The sequence below is a fragment of the Heterodontus francisci genome, chromosome 6 (genome assembly GCF_036365525.1).
Source record: "Heterodontus francisci isolate sHetFra1 chromosome 6, sHetFra1.hap1, whole genome shotgun sequence".
Lineage (NCBI taxonomy): Eukaryota > Metazoa > Chordata > Chondrichthyes > Heterodontiformes > Heterodontidae > Heterodontus > Heterodontus francisci.
In genome coordinates, this window is record NC_090376.1 from 146,438,934 (window position 1) to 146,456,393 (window position 17,460).

A 17,460-nucleotide genomic window follows, 5' to 3' on the forward strand; every position below is an offset into this window, starting at 1 on the left:
AATTGTGCTGACAAATTTTTTAGTTTAATATTGGTTAAAGTTTTTGTCACTGAGGGACACATTTTCCTTTCCCAGAAAAGCTGCAGCAACTGCTAATGCCATTCTGGTGGGATAGACTTTACCCTATTACACTAGAAACCTCTTTCAATTAATACTCCCCTCACAATTAATGTTATTAGCATGGATTTCAATCCCGCAAGAGCCCCCAATTAGTATGCTGTGACCAAAGCGCGAGTAATGCACTGTTAATTCAGTCCCACTACTCCACAGGTCAAAGCATATCAAATAAAGTTCCCCACCTACCAAAGAATAGCCAAATTATACACTTTATTTGTCCCTCAGATTAGGCACACAAAACCAGGCTTCTTTAAAGAAAGCAACATTAACTATTTATTAGAAAAGAAATAATCGATCTTAACTACTAACAAGATAAATCTATACATATGAAAAACTCCGTACTTCCTTAGCCCTCATGCACACACACGTACATTTTTTTAAAAACGGTTAACCGGGGAAAAGGATTTTTGGTTGACAGCTGTTTCTTAGGAATAAAAAGGAGAAAAATGATTGAGTTTATCACATTCTCGTAGGATGTTTTCAGTACGGTGAGATGCCCCAGAGTTGAATCGTCGGATGCCACTCAACGTCTCTCCAGGCGAGATCGATGAACAGTCTGTGATGGGTAGGTGTTCAAGGCATTTTGTCTGCATACATTAAAAAAAAAACCTGTTAACTGGGAAAAGGATTTTTGGTTTGCAGCTGATTCTTAAGAAAAAATAAAATAATTGAGTCTTCACGTTCTGGTAGGATGTTTTCAGTATGGTGAGATGTCCTAGAATTGAATAGTCCAATGCCACTCATAGAATCACAGAAAGTTTAATGCACAGAATGAGGCCACTTGGTCCATCGTATCTGTGCCAGCCAAAAATCGATCCACCTATTCTAATCGCACCTTCCAGCATTTGGTCCATAGCCCTGCAGATTATGGCACTTGAAGTGCATATCCAGACACCTTTTGAATGGGTTGAGGGTTTCTGCCTCAACTACCCTTTCAGGTAGTGTGTTCCAGACCCCCACTACCCTGTGGATGAAAATGTCTTTCCTCATCTCCCCTCTACTTTTTCTACCAATTACTTTAAATCGATGCCCCCTAGTCACTGACCTCTCTGCTAAGGTGAATAGGCCCTTCACCTCCACTCCATCCAGGCCCCTCAACATTTTGTACATTTCAATCAGATCTCCCCTCAGCCTTCTCTATTCCAAGAAGAACAACCTCAGCCTATCCATTCTTTCCTCATAGCTGCATTTTTCCAGTCCTGGCAACATCCTTGTAAATCTCCTCTGTACCCTCTGCATCCTTTCTGTAAGGAGGTGACCAGAACTTCACACGGTACTCAAGTTGTGGCCTAACCAATGATTTATACCGTTCCAGCATAACCTCCCTGCCCTTAAATTCTATACCTCAGCTAATAAAGGAAAGGATTCCATATGCCTTCTTAACCACATGATTGATCTGTCCTGCTACCTTCAGGGATCTGTGGACATTCACTCCAAGGTCCCTCACTTCCTCTGCACTTCTCAGTATTTTCCCATGAATCATGTTTTCCTTTGCCTTGTTTGACCTCCCCAAATTCATCACCTTACACTTCGCCTGGTTGAATTCTCCAGCTTGAATTCCATTTGCCACTTTTCTGCCCATCTGTCCTGCAGCCTGCAGCTATCCTCCTCACTATCTACTACACGGTCAATCTTTGTGTCGTCTGCAAACTTCTTGATAATGCCCCCTATATTTACTCCAAATCGTTAATATATACCACAAAAAGCAGGGGACCCAGTACTGAGCCCTGCGGAACGTCACTGGAAACAGCCCTCCAGTCGCTAAAACACCCATCAACAATTATCCTTTGTTTCTTGCCACTGAGCTAATTTTGTATCCACCTTGCTGCATTTCCTTGGATCCCATGGGATTTTATTTTTTTAACCAGTCTGCCATGTGGTACCTTGTCAAAAGCCTTGCTAAAATCCATGTGGACAATGTCAACTGCACTACCCTCATCTACCTTCCTTGTAACTACATCAAAACATTCAATCAAGTTGGTCAAACAAGATCTTCCCTTAACAAATCCATGCTGACTATCCTTGACTAACCTGTGCCTTTCTAAGTGACAGTTTATCCTATCTCTCAGAATAGGTTCCAATAATTTGCCCACTACTGAGATTAGACTGACTGGTCTGTAATTATTCGGTCTATCCTTTGCTCCCTTTTTAAACAGAGGTACAACGTTAGCAGTTCTCTAATCCTCTGGCACCACACCTGTATCCAGTGAGGACTGGAAAATGATGGTCAGACCTTCTGAAATTTCCTCTCTTGCTTCTTTTAACAGCCGAAGGTACATTTCATCTGGCCCTGGTGACTTATCAACTTTTAAGGATGCTAATCCGATTAATACTTCCTCTCTCCCTATGTTTATCACATCCAATATTTCACATTCCTCCTCCTTAACTAGAATATCCACATCGTCCCCCTCTTTTGTGAAGACAGACACAAAGTATTCATTAAAAACCATACCAACATCTTCCGCCCCTACACATAGGTTACCTTTTTGGTCTTTTATGGGCCCTACTATCTCCTTAGTTAGCCTCTTACTATAAATGTATTGATAAAACAACTTTGGGTTCACCTTGATTTTGCTTGCCAATATTCTTCATAGCCTCTCTTTGCTTTCCTAATTTCCTTTTTGACTTCACCCTCCACTTTCTATACTCCCCTTGGCTTTCTGTAGTACTGAGTTCTCGCTTTCGGACATAAGTTTTCCTTTTCAGGCTTATCTTACCCTGTAGGCTCCTTGACATCCATGAGGCTCTAGATTTGGCCATCTCACCCTTTTCCTTTGTGGGAACATATTTACTCTGAACCCCTTAACATCCACTTTGGGTGCCTCCCGCTGCTCTGACATTGATTTATCTTCAAGTAGATGTTTCCAGTCCACTTTTGCTAAATCACTCGTCAGTTTAGTAAAATTGGCCTTGCCCCAATTGAGAACTCGAACTCCTATTCTATCTCTGTCCTTTTCCATAATTATGTTAAAACTAACTTAATTATGATCACTACCAGTCTCCCACTGCCATCCCTTCCACCTGCCCATCTTCATTTTCTAAAACTAAGTCTAAAACTATGCCCTCTCGTGTTGGACTTGCTACATACTGGGCAAAACAGTTCTCCTGAATGCACCTCATGAATTTTTCTCCCTCGATTCCTTTCACACTAAAACTATCCCAGTTAATATTGGGGTAGTTCAAATCCCCTAATATTACTGCCCTATTGTTCTTGCACTTCTGAGCGATTTGCCTTCATATCTGCTCTTCTATCTCTCTGACTGGGGGTCTATAGTACACTCCCAGCAGTGATTGCCCTTTTTGTTCCTTAGCTCAATCCATATGGCCTCATTTGATAAACCTTCCAACATATCATCCCTCTTCACAGCTGTAATAGTTTTCTTGACCAAAATTGCCACTCCTCCTCCTTTCGTATCTCTCTCCTTATCGTGTCTGAAAACCCTGTAACCAGGAACATTGAACTGCCATTCCTGTACCTTCTTTATCCTTGTTTCTGTAATAGCTATGATATCAACTGCCACGTGTCTATCTGTGTCCTCAGTTCATCTGCTTTATTTGCTACACTCCTTGCATTAAAATCAATACTCTTGAGCACTGCCAAACTCTTTTTTTAAATTTTCTAACCTTTGTTTTCTCTGTCGTCTAGACTCATCTATTAATTTTTTGCCTTCCATTTTCATTTCTGATTTTGTCCCAACTGAGTCCACCCTCAGGTCCCCATCCCCCTGCCAAACTAGTTTAAACCCTCCCCAACAGCACTAGCAAAACGTCCTGCGAGGAACTCAGGCCCGGCTCTGTTCAGGTGCAACCCGTCCGGCCTGTACAGGTCCCGTCTCCCTCAGAGCCAGTCCCAATGTCCCAAGAATCTAAAGTCCTCCCTCCTGCACCATCTTTCCAGCCACACATTCATCTTTCTTATCCTTCTCTTTCTATACTCACTTGCATGTGGCACTGGGAGCAATCCAGAGATTACTACTTTTGAGGTCCTGCTTGCTAATTTCTAACCTTGCTCCCTAAATTCTGAATGCAGGACCACATCCCTCTTTCTACCTATGTCGTTGGTTCCGATGTGCTGGCTGTTCATCATCCCACTTCAGGATGCTCTGCAGCCACTCAGTGGCATCCTTGATCCTGGCACTAGGGAGGCAACACACCATCCTGGATTCCCGTTTGCGGCCACAGAAACGCCTGTCTGTTCCCCTGACTATTGAATCACCTATTTTAGTTTAGATGTTTAGAGATACAGCACTGAAACAGGCCCTTCGGCCCACCGAGTCTGTGCCGACCATCAACCACCCATTTATACTGCTCCTACACTAATCCCATATTCCTACCACATCCCCACCTGTCCCTATATATTTCCCTACCACCTACCTATACTAGGGGAAATTTATAATGGCCAATTAACCTATCAACCTGCAAGTCTTTGGCATGTGGGAGGAAACCGGAGCACCCGGAGGAAACCCACACAGACACAGGGAGAACTTGCAAACTCCGCACAGGCAGTACCCAGAATCGAACCCGGGTCCCTGGAGCTGTGAGGCTGCGGTGCTAACCACTGCGCCACTGTGCCGCCCCTATCACTATGGTTCTTCCAGTCTTCCCTGTACCCCTCTGTGCAGCTGAGTCATCTGTGGTGCCATGGACTTGGCTCTGGCTGCACTCCCCAGGTGAAGCATCACTTTGCTCTGTATTCAGAATTGAATACCTGTTGGAGAATGAGATGCACTTAGGGATCTCCAGCAATACCTGGCTGATTCTTTTTGACTGCCTGATGGTCACCCATTCATTCTCTCCCTGCATATTCTTTAGCTGTGGTGTGACCACATCTATAAACGTGCTATCCAGGTATCTCTCATCCTCATGAATACACCGCAGTGTTGCCAGCTGCCGCTCAAGTTCCAAAACCCAGAACTCAAGTTGCCGCAATTGACAATACTTCCTGCAGAAATGGTTCTCCAGGATACGGGAAGCATCTGGAACTCCCACATAGCACAGGAGGTGCACTCTCGAGGTTGAAGCACCCCTGCCATTCCTTTATTTATTAGTTGACCCTTTGCTACTGCTGACAAAAAACTTTACTAACACAACACATTAGAATTATTAATAAAACCTTACGAGTACTGATAAATCCTATCAAAAATCAATACAGTTCACTAGTTAAAATAAACTCAACATCTCTCCAGGCGAGGTTGATGAACAGTCTGTGATGGGTAGGTGTTCAAGGCAATTTGTCTGCAGCAAGCATCACACAAGTCTTTCAGCAAAGGGTATAGTAACAGTCTGCTTGGACTTTTAAAAAGCAGAAATCTAGCAGTAGAAGCTTTCTTGAGATTTCTGGGTTTCACAAAACACAGGAGGCAACAGGAACTACTCTTGAGACAGGGATTCTTCAAAGACTGGAGGCAATAGGAATCTGCTACCTCTGACCTACAGGGGGTTATTCTCTGAAAAGGAGTCTTCTCTGAAAAACAGTCTTCCTCTAAAGAGAGAAGTAACTCTTTTTTTTCTCTCTCCAGGCAAATCACAGCCACATTTCAAATGCAGGATTTCTTTTCAAGAGATGCAAGTCTTTCTTTATAGAGAGAGATCTTTTTTCTCCAGTCTCCAGGCAGGTCACAGCCAGATTCCAACTGCCTGATCCTTGTCCAACTCATTGGTCTTTTCACAATCCAAAAGGGAAATTAACTTCAACAATCCAGTCACATGACAGTCATAGATCTTGACCTGTCATTCCCCTGCTGTTATTTGGGAACAGGTGCCTTGTAGTCTGTTTATTTCACTCAGTTCAAACCCTCCAAGTTTCAGAAATGTCCACAGAGAAAAATCCTTTCCTCAGTTTTTGAAAACATACAGAATTCTAAACTTTCAGTGCAAAAACAAAACACTTATAACAATATACAGATTAGGTTCAACAATGTCAACATGACCCAATCTGTAAGATCAACCAGACGCCTGAGCCAGGGGGAGAGGCATTCATATTTACCTGCCAAGAGCCACATCATAGGCTGGAATAGGCCCAGTAGGTAATTTTAAAAGTTATTTCTCAGGTTTCCTTGTGGACAAGGAGGGGCAGGAATGTTCCTCTGGACCTCACAATGAAGCTTAGCATCTCCCTTGAATGGGCTACACCATCCCCGCACTTGTGTCAAGACCCTCCCATTTGCAACTTCAATCATAGCCCTCCCCATGTCCCTCCATCAGATCCCTTGTCATGATCGTGGCCCTGAGCCTTGAACCCCACTTACGGGTGCTCCCATCCAATGGTTAGGCTGTGAATCCAGCCAATTGTTGGGTGGGAGATGGAGTCATTTTATTTATATGAGCCCCTGTCGTTAAGTTTGGCAGGGCCTCCAGAACCCTGGCCTTGCGAGCTTTTTTTTCCGATTGCAGCCTACCCGAAACCATCTCCACCTCCCTGTAACTATCGGGACCAGTATGTTGACATTGGAAGCTACTTTGCTCGCATTAGGAGAAGTTTGTAACCTATGTCTGAAAACTTTCTTCGTAGCTGTTATTTAGAATGTGCACACTGGGATGGAAAAATTGGGCAGTGTTTATAACTGACAGGTTTATCCACTACCATCTGTTTTCCACCACCAGTGAAAATGGAAACCTATTTTTTATGCTATTATTTGTTTGTATTAGGAGAAATTAAGATTTAAGATTTAGATTAAGAGTCAGGCTCTGACTCAGAACTTTCAAACTTCAAGTTAGCTAAATTGCCTTGTTGGCAGTGGCAGTTATCTGGCAATTAACTAAATGTAGTTGGTTCAATAACTGTTAATTGCTGTAGCAGGAAGCTAAACTAGCTAGTGACTCATAAGAGGCTCCATAAAAGCAGTCAGCTTTTCAAACTGCATGGAGTAAGGGGTGCACGGAGAGGAAACTTCACCTGAGTAAGAAGTAGTCAGAGTGTGAAGATAGGAATTTGGTTCACATGGGAATTTAGTGCAGAGGGGGAAAGAGGAATTGAATGTGACGTTCCAGAAAATAAGGTAAGTGACTGGTTGTTGAACATTGTCATGCAGGCCCCCACCTTCCAACAGTAAGGCACATTAATTTTGCCACATGGACATTAAATTTCAAATTGTTGCTGGAAAGAAGGGAAGGCCAATGACAAGGGATTGCCTGGCTAGAAAGACATTTTAGCAAACAGTGTTTGGAGCAAAGGAGCTATTCCCTGCTCCAATACAATCTATAAACAGAAATGGTCAAACTGGCTAGTCACATGACTAGCATAGCATTCTGGTTTTTTTTCTGAATTGTACAGTTTGAACTGAGCCTGCAGAAAGCAGAATGCTCCTGGACTGAAGCAGACCTCCTCGTCTGTCTGTTCCCATCTCTTTCTCACGGAACTCCAAAACCCATGGAAGACACATGAACCCCAAGAGAGAAAAGTCTCCTACAGTGAACAAGGTTTAAGAAGAATACTGGGCCCCAATGAAAAGCAAGATCTACCTGCAATCAAGTGAGCTCGAAGAACTGTAACAACAACTCCTCAAACCTTTCCACTTTATTTTTCTTCTGCTCTTTTCTGTCTCTATTTTTATGTGTGTATCGCATATGCATACTAACATGGTGTGTGTTGTGTATCTGTAGGTGTCAACAGAATTAGAGTTTAAGTTTAATAAATTTCAACTTTTCTTCTTTAAACCTAAGAAAACCTGTTTGTGCTGGTTCCTTTGCCTTACAATTGGAAAGTGGTGAACAAGGATCCACCAAGGGGGAGCAAAAAACATGGTGTGTTTAAAATTAAACCCTGTTACAGTAAGACCAGGTGAAGGCTGAAAGGGGCCCTAGACATCTTTCTCACCTGGTCATAACAACATTTTCTCTTTTTCTCATATCTAAACTAAGGCATTATAAATGGGGTTAGTAATACATTAATTTAAATAATAAGAATAAAAACCTTCTGAGACTCAGGTAATTTATAAGTAAGGTTTTATTCATAGAAGTAAGGATTACCAGCAGTAGTAAAGCTTATTGCCAGTAGGGCTTCATAATAGTGGGGTTTATTAAGTATAAAGTAATTAAGAAAAATAAATTAACATGTAATAAAGATGGCAGGACAAGTGATGGGTTGCAGTTGCAGTATGTGGGAGGTGGTTGAGGCCAGTGTGATCCACAGCAAACACATCTGCAGTAAGTGTGTGTGGCTCAAGGGGCTTTGGCTCAGAGTCAAAGAGCTGGAGGCTGAGCTACAAACACTGCAATGCATCAGGGAGGGGGAAAGTTTGTTCCAGAAGGCGGGCATGTCCCTTAGGATAGGGCCTTCTGATCTGGTCAGGGACAGGAGGGTGTGATTGTGAGTGAGGGAGGTAAAGGGATCAAGGAGGCAGACATGGAGGAGCCTCAGCCCTTGCAACTGTCCAACAGGCTTGAGGTTCTTTCAACTTGTATAGATGACAGCGAGCAGAAGGGTGTATGAGCAAACTGACCATGGCACCGTGTTACAGGAAACCATTCAAGCAGGGTGAGTAAATAGGAATGTTCTGGTAGTAGGCGACAGTATAGTCAGGGGGAAAGAGACAGTTCTCTGTAGCCAAGAATGACAGTCCAGAAGGGTGTGTTGCCTGCCCAATGCCAGGGTTTGGGACATCTGCTCAAGGCTGGAGAAGAACTTGTAGTGGGACAGGGAGGATCCAGTTGTTGTGGTCCATGTGGGTACTAACAACATGGATAGAAAAGAAGTTATGTATAGGGAGTACGAGCAGCTAGGGGCTAAATTAAAAAGCAGAACCTCAAAGGTAATAATCTCTTGGCTATTACCCAAGCCACAAGCAAATCGGTGTCGGGTAAATAAGATTAGAGAGTTAAATGTGTAGCTCAAACATTGGTGTGGGAGAAATGGGTATCGATTCATGGGGTACTGGAAAGTGGGAGCTGTACCATTGGGATGGACTACCAATGAACGGTGCTGGGACCAGCCATCTGGCAATTCATATAACTAGGACAGTAGAGAGGGCTTTAAACTAAATAGTGGGGGCGAGGGATCAAGTGAGGGAAGATGTGATAACTTAAAGAGTGAGGAGAATGCCAGAGAGAAAGGTAGATAAAGGGTATTGATGATCAGAGTGTGGCAGGAAGGGACAGAGTGTATAAACTTAAGAGTGCACCAGCAGATAAAGCTAGAGGTTGCAAACTAACAGATGATGGGGAGGGAGAGGGAAGGGTTGGGCGAAGGGGGATTGAGAAATCCAGAGAAAAGTTGAGGCATCAGAACAGTACAGCATTGTGGGTAAAGACAAGTAGAATGGGACCAGAAGGGATAGAGAATTTAACACAAATTGTACATCAGCAAAGACGGTCATTGCAGGGAATAGATGTAAAACAAAATGAAATTAAAGGTTCTTTATCTGAATGTATGGAGCATCTACAATAAGAAAGATGAACTAGTGGCACAAAGAGAAGTAAATGATTTACATGTAATCGCCATTACAGAGACATGGGCCTGAATTTTGTAGGAGTGCCACACATGGCAGCGGCGAGCATTGAACTCTGCAGCCTTCTGACCCGGAAGCACCGCCACTGAGCCCCCACGATATTCTGTGCGGGGGCTCATTTAAATGGAGGGGCATAGAGGGTGTAGCTGTTCCGTCTCCAGCAACGGTGTCCCACGCCATTGTGCTGGTGCCATTTTTAAAGGGCTTCAAGCCCTTCAGTGCCATTTAAATGTTTAAAGAGACAAGGTTGTGAAAAAGGTGAAATAACATTTTTATTAACATTTCCAATCCCCTCCCCCAAGAATAATCTGTTCTTTTTTTTGTCCTATTCCTCCACCAACCCCCACCCCACCGACCCCACCAAAAAATGAGTTTTCAATCATGACCTCCCTCCCCCCGGGATTTAATCCTTTTGACCGTAAGCCCCTTCCCACCATCCCCGCAACCAAGAAAAAAGGTTTCCCCTCCACACCCCCCCCCACCTCTCCACAGTGCCACATCTCAGAACTCCGTATGAAGTTCCGAAGGTGTGCAAGTTGCAGCCGGCTGCTGTAAAATCGGCGTAGGATGGCCACCAGGACCAGGTAAGTTAATTAGCTTTTGTTTTTAATTAATTTTAATATTCAAATGAAGGCTCTGACAGTGGCAGGGGGTGACGCACTGAGGCCTCGCCACCACCGGTAAAATGCAGCAAGCTTTCTCAGCATCAGGTGTTGTGGTGGGCCACTCCCACAAGTATTTTACGGGCCCCTCCACCACGACCCCCACCATTGAGGAGCTGGTAAAATTCAGCCCATGGTTTCAAGGTGATCAAGGTTGGGAAGAAAATATTCCAGGGTGCACAATATTTCAGAAAGACGGATAGAATGGCAAAGGAGGAGGGGTAACCCTGATGGTAAAAGATGTCATAAAGACATTAGTGATAATGGATCTGGCCTCAGAAAATCATGAAGTGGAATAAGTATGGGTGGAAATTAGGAATAGCAAGAATCAGAAAATACTAGTGGGAGCATTTTTTAGGCCCCCTGGACAGTAGTTATACTGTTTGACAGAGCATCAAACAAGAAATTATTTGTGCTTGTAACAAAGGTAATTAAATGACTGTGAGGGTCCTTAAGCTTCATATAGACTGGGACAATGAAATTGGAAAGAATGGTCGAGAAGATGAGTTTGTAGAATGTTTTTGGAACAGTTTCTTGGAGCAATACATATAACCGACTGGGAATAAAGCTATCTTAGATCTAGTATTGTGTAATAAAGCAGGGTAAATTAGTAATGTCATAGCAAAAGATTCACTGGGAAATAGTGATCATAATACCATTGAATTTCATGTAAGTTTGAAAATGACATACTCCAATCATAAACAAGAATCTTAAATAGTGGGAAACCTTTAAAGAAACAATTCATAATGTTCAACGAAAATACATTCCACTGAAAGACAAAAATTCAGCAAGAAAGACCCATCCCTAGCTCACTCAGGAAGTTAAAGATAGCATTAGATTAAAAGAGGCTTGCAACTTTGCAAAAAAAAGTAGCAAGTCTGACGATTGGAAATCTTTTTAGAAATGAACAAAAGGCCACCAAAACATAGATTAAAAGAAGAAAAAAATAGAATAAGAGTAAACTAGCCATTAATATAAAAACAGATTGCAAGAACATTTATAGTTATATTAAAGAGGAAGAAGGGAGCTAAAGTAAACGTTGGCCCCTTGGAAGCAGAGACAGGAGAAATAGAGGCACTGGACAAATATTTTGTGTTTGTCTTCACAGTAAAAGACACAAGTTTCATGCCAGAAATAGGCAGTAACTCAGGGGCTAAAAAGAGTGAAGAAATTAATATCAGCAGAAAAAAGTATTGGAGAAACTTAAAGGAATAAAATCCAATAAATCCCCAGGATCTGATGGCCTATACCGAGTGCAAAGGAAGATGGCTGTGGTTGTTGGAAGTCAATCATCTCAGCTCCAGGACATCACTGCAGGAGTTCCTCAGAGTAGTGTCCAAGGCCCAACCACCTTCAGCTGCTTCATCAATGACCTTCCTTCAATCATAAGGTCAGAAGTGGGGATGTTCACTGATGATTGCACAATGTTCAGCACCATTCACGACTCCTCATATACTGAAGCAGTCCAGGTAAAAATGCAGCAAGACCTGGACAATATCCAGGCTTGGGCTGCTAAGTGGCAAGTAACATTCGCGCCACACAAGTGCCAGGCAATGACTACCTCCAACAAGAGAGAATCTAACCATCTCCCCTTGACATTCAATGGCATTGCCATTGCTGAATCCCCCACTATCAACATCCTAGGGGCTACCATTGACCAGAACCTGAACTGGAGTAGCCATATAAATACCGTGGCTACAAGAGCAGGTCAGAGGCTAGGAATCCTGCGGCAAGTAACTCACCTCCTGACTCCCCAAAGCCTGTCCACCATCTACAAGGCACAAGTCAGGAGTGTGATGAAATACTCTCCACTTGCCTGGATGGGTGCAGCTCCAACAACACTCAAGAAGCTCGACACCATCCAGGACAAAGCAGCCTGCTTGATTTGCACACTATCCACTAACATTCACTCCCTTCACCACCAACGCACAGTGGCAGCAGTGTGTACCATCTACAAGATGCACTGCAGCAACGCACCAAGACTCCTTAGATAACACCTTCCAAACCCACGACCTCTACCACCTCGAAGGACAAGAGCAGCAGATGCATGAGAACATCACCACCTGCAAGTTCCCCTCCAAGTCACACACCATCCTGACTTGGAACGATATCGCCATTCCTTCACTGTCACTGGGTCAAAATCCTGGAACTCTCTGCCTAACAGCACTGTGGGTGTACCTACCTCACAAGGACTGCTGCGGTTCAAGAAGGCAGCTCACTACCACCTTCTCAAGGGCAATTGGGGATGGGCAATAAATGCTGGCCTAGCCAGCGATGCCCACATCCCATGATTGAATTAAAAAAAAAAAACCCTAGGGTTCTAAAAGAAATAGCTGTGGAGATAGTGGATGCGCTAGCTATGATTTTCCAAAATTCCTTAGATTGCGGAATGGTCCCATCAGATTGGAAGGTGGCTAATGTTACACCGCTTTTCAAGAAATGAGGGAATGAGAAAACAGTGAACTACAGGCCAGTTAGCTGGACATCAGTGATTGGGAAAATGCTGGAATCTATTATTAAGGAAGTCTTAACAATGCACTTAAAGCACACACAATAATTAGAACAAGTCGCCATGGTTTTACTAAAGGGAAATTCTGTTTGACAAATCTGAGTTCTTTGAGGATGTAACTTTTAGGGTAGATAAAGAGGAACCAGTAGATGTAGTATATCTGGATTTCCAAAAGGCATTCAATAAGGTGCCACATAAAAGCTTAATAGGCAATTTAAGGGCCCTTGGAGGTGGGGGTAATATATTAGCATGAACAGAGAACTGGTTAATGGACAGGAAGCATAGAGTTATACAGCACAATAACAGGTCTTTTGGCCCATCGTGTCTGTGCCAGCTATCAAGCACCTAACTATTTTAATCCCATTTTCCAGCACTTGGCCCGTAGCCTTGTACGCTGTGGCGTTTCAAGTGCTCATCTAAATACTTCTTAAATGTTGTGAGGGTTTCTGCCTCCATCACCTCTTCAGGCAGTGTGTTCCAGAATCCAACCACCCTCTGAGTGAAAATGTTTTTCCTCAAATCCCCTCTAAACCTCCTGCCCCTTACCTTAAATCTATGCCCCCTGGTTATTGACACCTCCACTAAGGGAAAAAGTGTCTTCCTATCTAACCTATCAATGCCCTCATAATTTTGTACACCTCAATCATGTCACCCCCTCAGCCTTCTCTACTCTAAGGAAAACAACCCTAGCCTTTTCAGTCTCTCTTCATTGCTGAAATGCTCCAGCCCAGGCAACATCTTGGTGAATCTCCTCTGCACCTTCTCCAGGGCTATCACATCTTCCTATAGTGTGGTGCTTAGAACTGGACACAGTACTTCAGCTATGGCCTAACATTTTATACAGCTCCATCATAACCTCCCTGCTCTTATATTCTATGCCTCGGCTAATAAAGGCAAGTATCCCATATGCCTTCCTAACCACCTTATCTACCTGAGTGAGCATAAATGGGGCATTTTCAATTTGGCAGGCAGCGAATTGTGGAGTGCTGCAAGGATCAGTGCTGGGGCCTCAGCTATTTACACTATATTAATGACTTGAATGAAGAGACAGAGTAACGTATCTAAATTTGCTGATACAAAGGTAGGTGGAAAGGTAAGCAATGGGGACGACAAGGAGGCTGCAAAGAAATAGACAGGTTAAGTGAGTGGCCAACAGGATGGCAGATGGAGTATAATGTAGGAAAGTGTGAAGTTATTCACTTTGGTTGTAAGAATAGAAAAGCAGAATATTTTTTGAAAAGGTGTGAAACTTGTAAGTGTTGATGTTCAGAGATACTTGGGTGTGCTTGTACAAGGAACACAAAGTTAGCATGCAGATACAGCAAACAATTAGGAAGGCAAATGGCATTTTGCCCTTTATTGCAAGGGGATTGGAGTACAGGAATAAAGAAGTCTCGATTCAGATGTACAGGGTTTTGGTGAGACCACATCTGGAGTACTGTGTGCCGTTTTGATCTCTACATTTTAAAAAGTAATATATTTGCATTGGAAGCAGTACAGCAAAGGTTCACTAAATTGGTCCCTGGGATGAGGGGGTGGTCCTATGATGAAAGGCTGAGTAATTTTTTTTTATTCTTTCCTGAAATGTGGGCGCCGCTGGAAGGGCCAACATTTATTGCCCATTCCTAATTGCCCTTTACAACTGAATGACTTGCTCAGCCATTTCAGAGGGCAGTTAAGAGTCAACCACATTGCTGTGAGTCTGGAGTCACATGTAGACCAGACCAGGTAAGGATGGCAGATTTCTGTCTCAAAAGGACCAATGAACCAGATGGGTTTTTACGACAATCAATGATAGTTTCAAGGCACCATAACTGAGACTAGCTTTTAATTCCATATGCTTATTAATTAATTGAGCTTAAATTCCACCAGTTGCCAGGGTGAGATTGAAATTGGGCTAATATCTCTGGAGTTTAGAAGAATGAAAGGCGTTCTCATGAAACATACAAGATTCTAAAGGGGTTGAAAAGGGTAGATGCTGAGAAATAGTTTCCGCTGGTCAGGGAATCTAAAACACCAGGGCACGGATTCAGGATAAGGAGCCGATTGTTTAGGACTGAGATGAGGAGAAATAACTTCACTCAAAGGGTTGTAAATGTTTGGCATTCTCTACCGCAGAGTGTTGTGGATGCTTCATCGTTGAATACATTTAAGGTTGGGATCGACCAATTTTTGGTCTCTCAGGAATCAAGGGATTTGGCATGCGGGCGGGAAAGTGGAGTTGAAGCTTAAGATCAGCATGATGGTATTGAATGGTGGATCAGGCTCTAGGGGCCATATGGTCTACTCCTGCTCCTATTTCTTGTGTTCTTGTGAAATTGAGGAGCCTAATGAAAAGGTGGTTGACCAAATAGCCAGTCCATAGTTCCATAAGGTGGCAGTAGTTTTATCATAAATAGTGAAAACAGCATCATGTCCCTCAAATGCTTCATTGCTGCAGTCGACAACATTGCTCTAATTTCGTACAAACATTAGTGCTCAGCCAGCATCTCATCCATTAAAAAATAGTTCGAAACCTTGCCTTGTGGAGAAATTAACAATCTTTGCCTTCAGATTGCCAAATTAAATATGTGGTTTCTTGTGTATAAGCATCGATTTTCCTTACAACTACCCTGTTACTTTTGTAGTCAGCTCATCAACATTTTTGTACACAAGAGAACAAGTAACAAAAAACACTTGTTTTCATTTGAAAGAATAACAGATGGTTGGAGCTGGGATGCCTATTTATTGGATCCCTTGTTGATTTTAGGTTTCTTTGTGCCCATGTGGTTGTGACTATCATGCATAAACTAATTCAAAACTAATTTGTTTTTTACATTTAGTTCCAGAAGCATCCATTTCCGTACATTACAGAGATAATCATGTGGTTGAACACACATACGAATCCCACTGGGCTCCATCTTACCTCAGCCATGATTACATTGGGCCACAATATGCTGGAGGCGGGCTACTCAGTTGAGTTGGAATTTTCTTTTCCCCACACCCTTAACTTTCTGCACCTCAAAGTGCTGGAAGTGCAAGTTAATAACGGCATAGTGAGGTCAACGGGGAATTTTGGACCTTGGTGAGCAATGGAACAAATAGTACTATCACCTTAACTAATTAAATTTAAGAATAGAGGAAGAAACAAAGTAAAAAAAAAAAAAGCAGGAAATGGGGTGAATTAAAGTCAGTTTAGGGACAGAAATAATGAGATGAAAATAAAAGATTGGATTCAGTGAGAAAAAAGAGACAGAAAGCAAAATAGGTAAGCATTTCAAATTTTTTTAAGAAACCTTCAAGAACAATTTGCTATCTGTCGGGGTGAGACCCCTAGTTTCAATGTTCCCTTTCTGAGTCTGAGGTTTAGTGGCATTGCAAACATATATATTTCATCATTGAAAGGGTCCTGATGTCAGGAAATACCATCTCTAATTTTCTGCAGCGAGTCTAATTCATTCCTGCAATGCAAACCCAGCAATTTCTTGAAATTTCCGGGGAGATTGATGGTGCGATCCTATTTTCGTGGGGTTAAATCATTCAGCAATTTGTGATGATTCACAACGCACGCTGTATCTTTTTCTCAGTACAAATTGATGATTATTTTTTACACATTAATAACAGCATGCAACTTTAACTCTGCATTATTTCACCAACAAATTCTGAAGATTATGCTTCATTCACTGCTGAAAATGAATGTTTTGGATTGTGCCTATCAGTAATTCACGGATATAGTCAAATCTTGCAACTTCAAATAAGTTTCATATTGATCTGTTATTTCATAGAATCGAAAGAAGAATGAACTTGTATTTATATAGCGCCTTTCATTACTTCAGAACATCCAAAGTGCTTTGAAGCCAATTAATTACTTCTGACGTGTAATGTTTTTGTAATGTAGGACAACAGGGCAACCAATTTGCTGGTATGAAGTAAATAAATCATGTTAGTAGTGGTTGAGCGATATATTGGCCAAGACACCAGGAGAATGTGCCATGTGATCATATACATCTATCTGAGTGGGCTGACAATTTAACATCTCATCTGAAAAGAAAAGTCTTCAACAGGAACACTCTCTCAATACTGCAATAGAGTGTCAACTGAGAATATGTGCTCGTGTTTCTTAAGTGCAGTTTGAACCCATGACATTCTGAAGAGAGCTCTACCACTGAGCCGTGCCCACAATGTAATGCTTCGTAAATGTATTCCGGACATATGTAATTCAAAGCAACATCATTTATCCAATTGTATTGACTAGGAACCGAGAGGTTGTGATTTGAAATCCCACCAGAACGAGTTGTGAAATTAAATTAAACGGGTAATTTATAATCCAGCACCAGGAAAAAATGATGATTAGGTTGCTGGATTGTTGTAAATCCAACTCTTCAAGCAAATCCTGCAACAACTTCAACTCCAGCTATCGAATCCATCCAACTACACTTCAGGAGTGAAAATGCCTTCTTCACTGGGCCCACATCACTTGCCTTTTCCCCAAGACAAGCCAAATCACATGATTTATGAACCATTCCTTTGTTTGCAATTTGTACTATTCTTTTAATGGCACTTTCTCCAATGTATGTGTGAGTAGTGAATGAGTAAAGTAGCATTAGACTTTCGGGTTGAACACATGAATAAAAATAAGTCTCTTTATTTAACTCCATGGAAGGCATGCTGCTGCTTATTCAAATTGGCCATACACACATGGGTTAAAAACAGACACACATCTTCCTTGTCAAAAACAGTGATTACA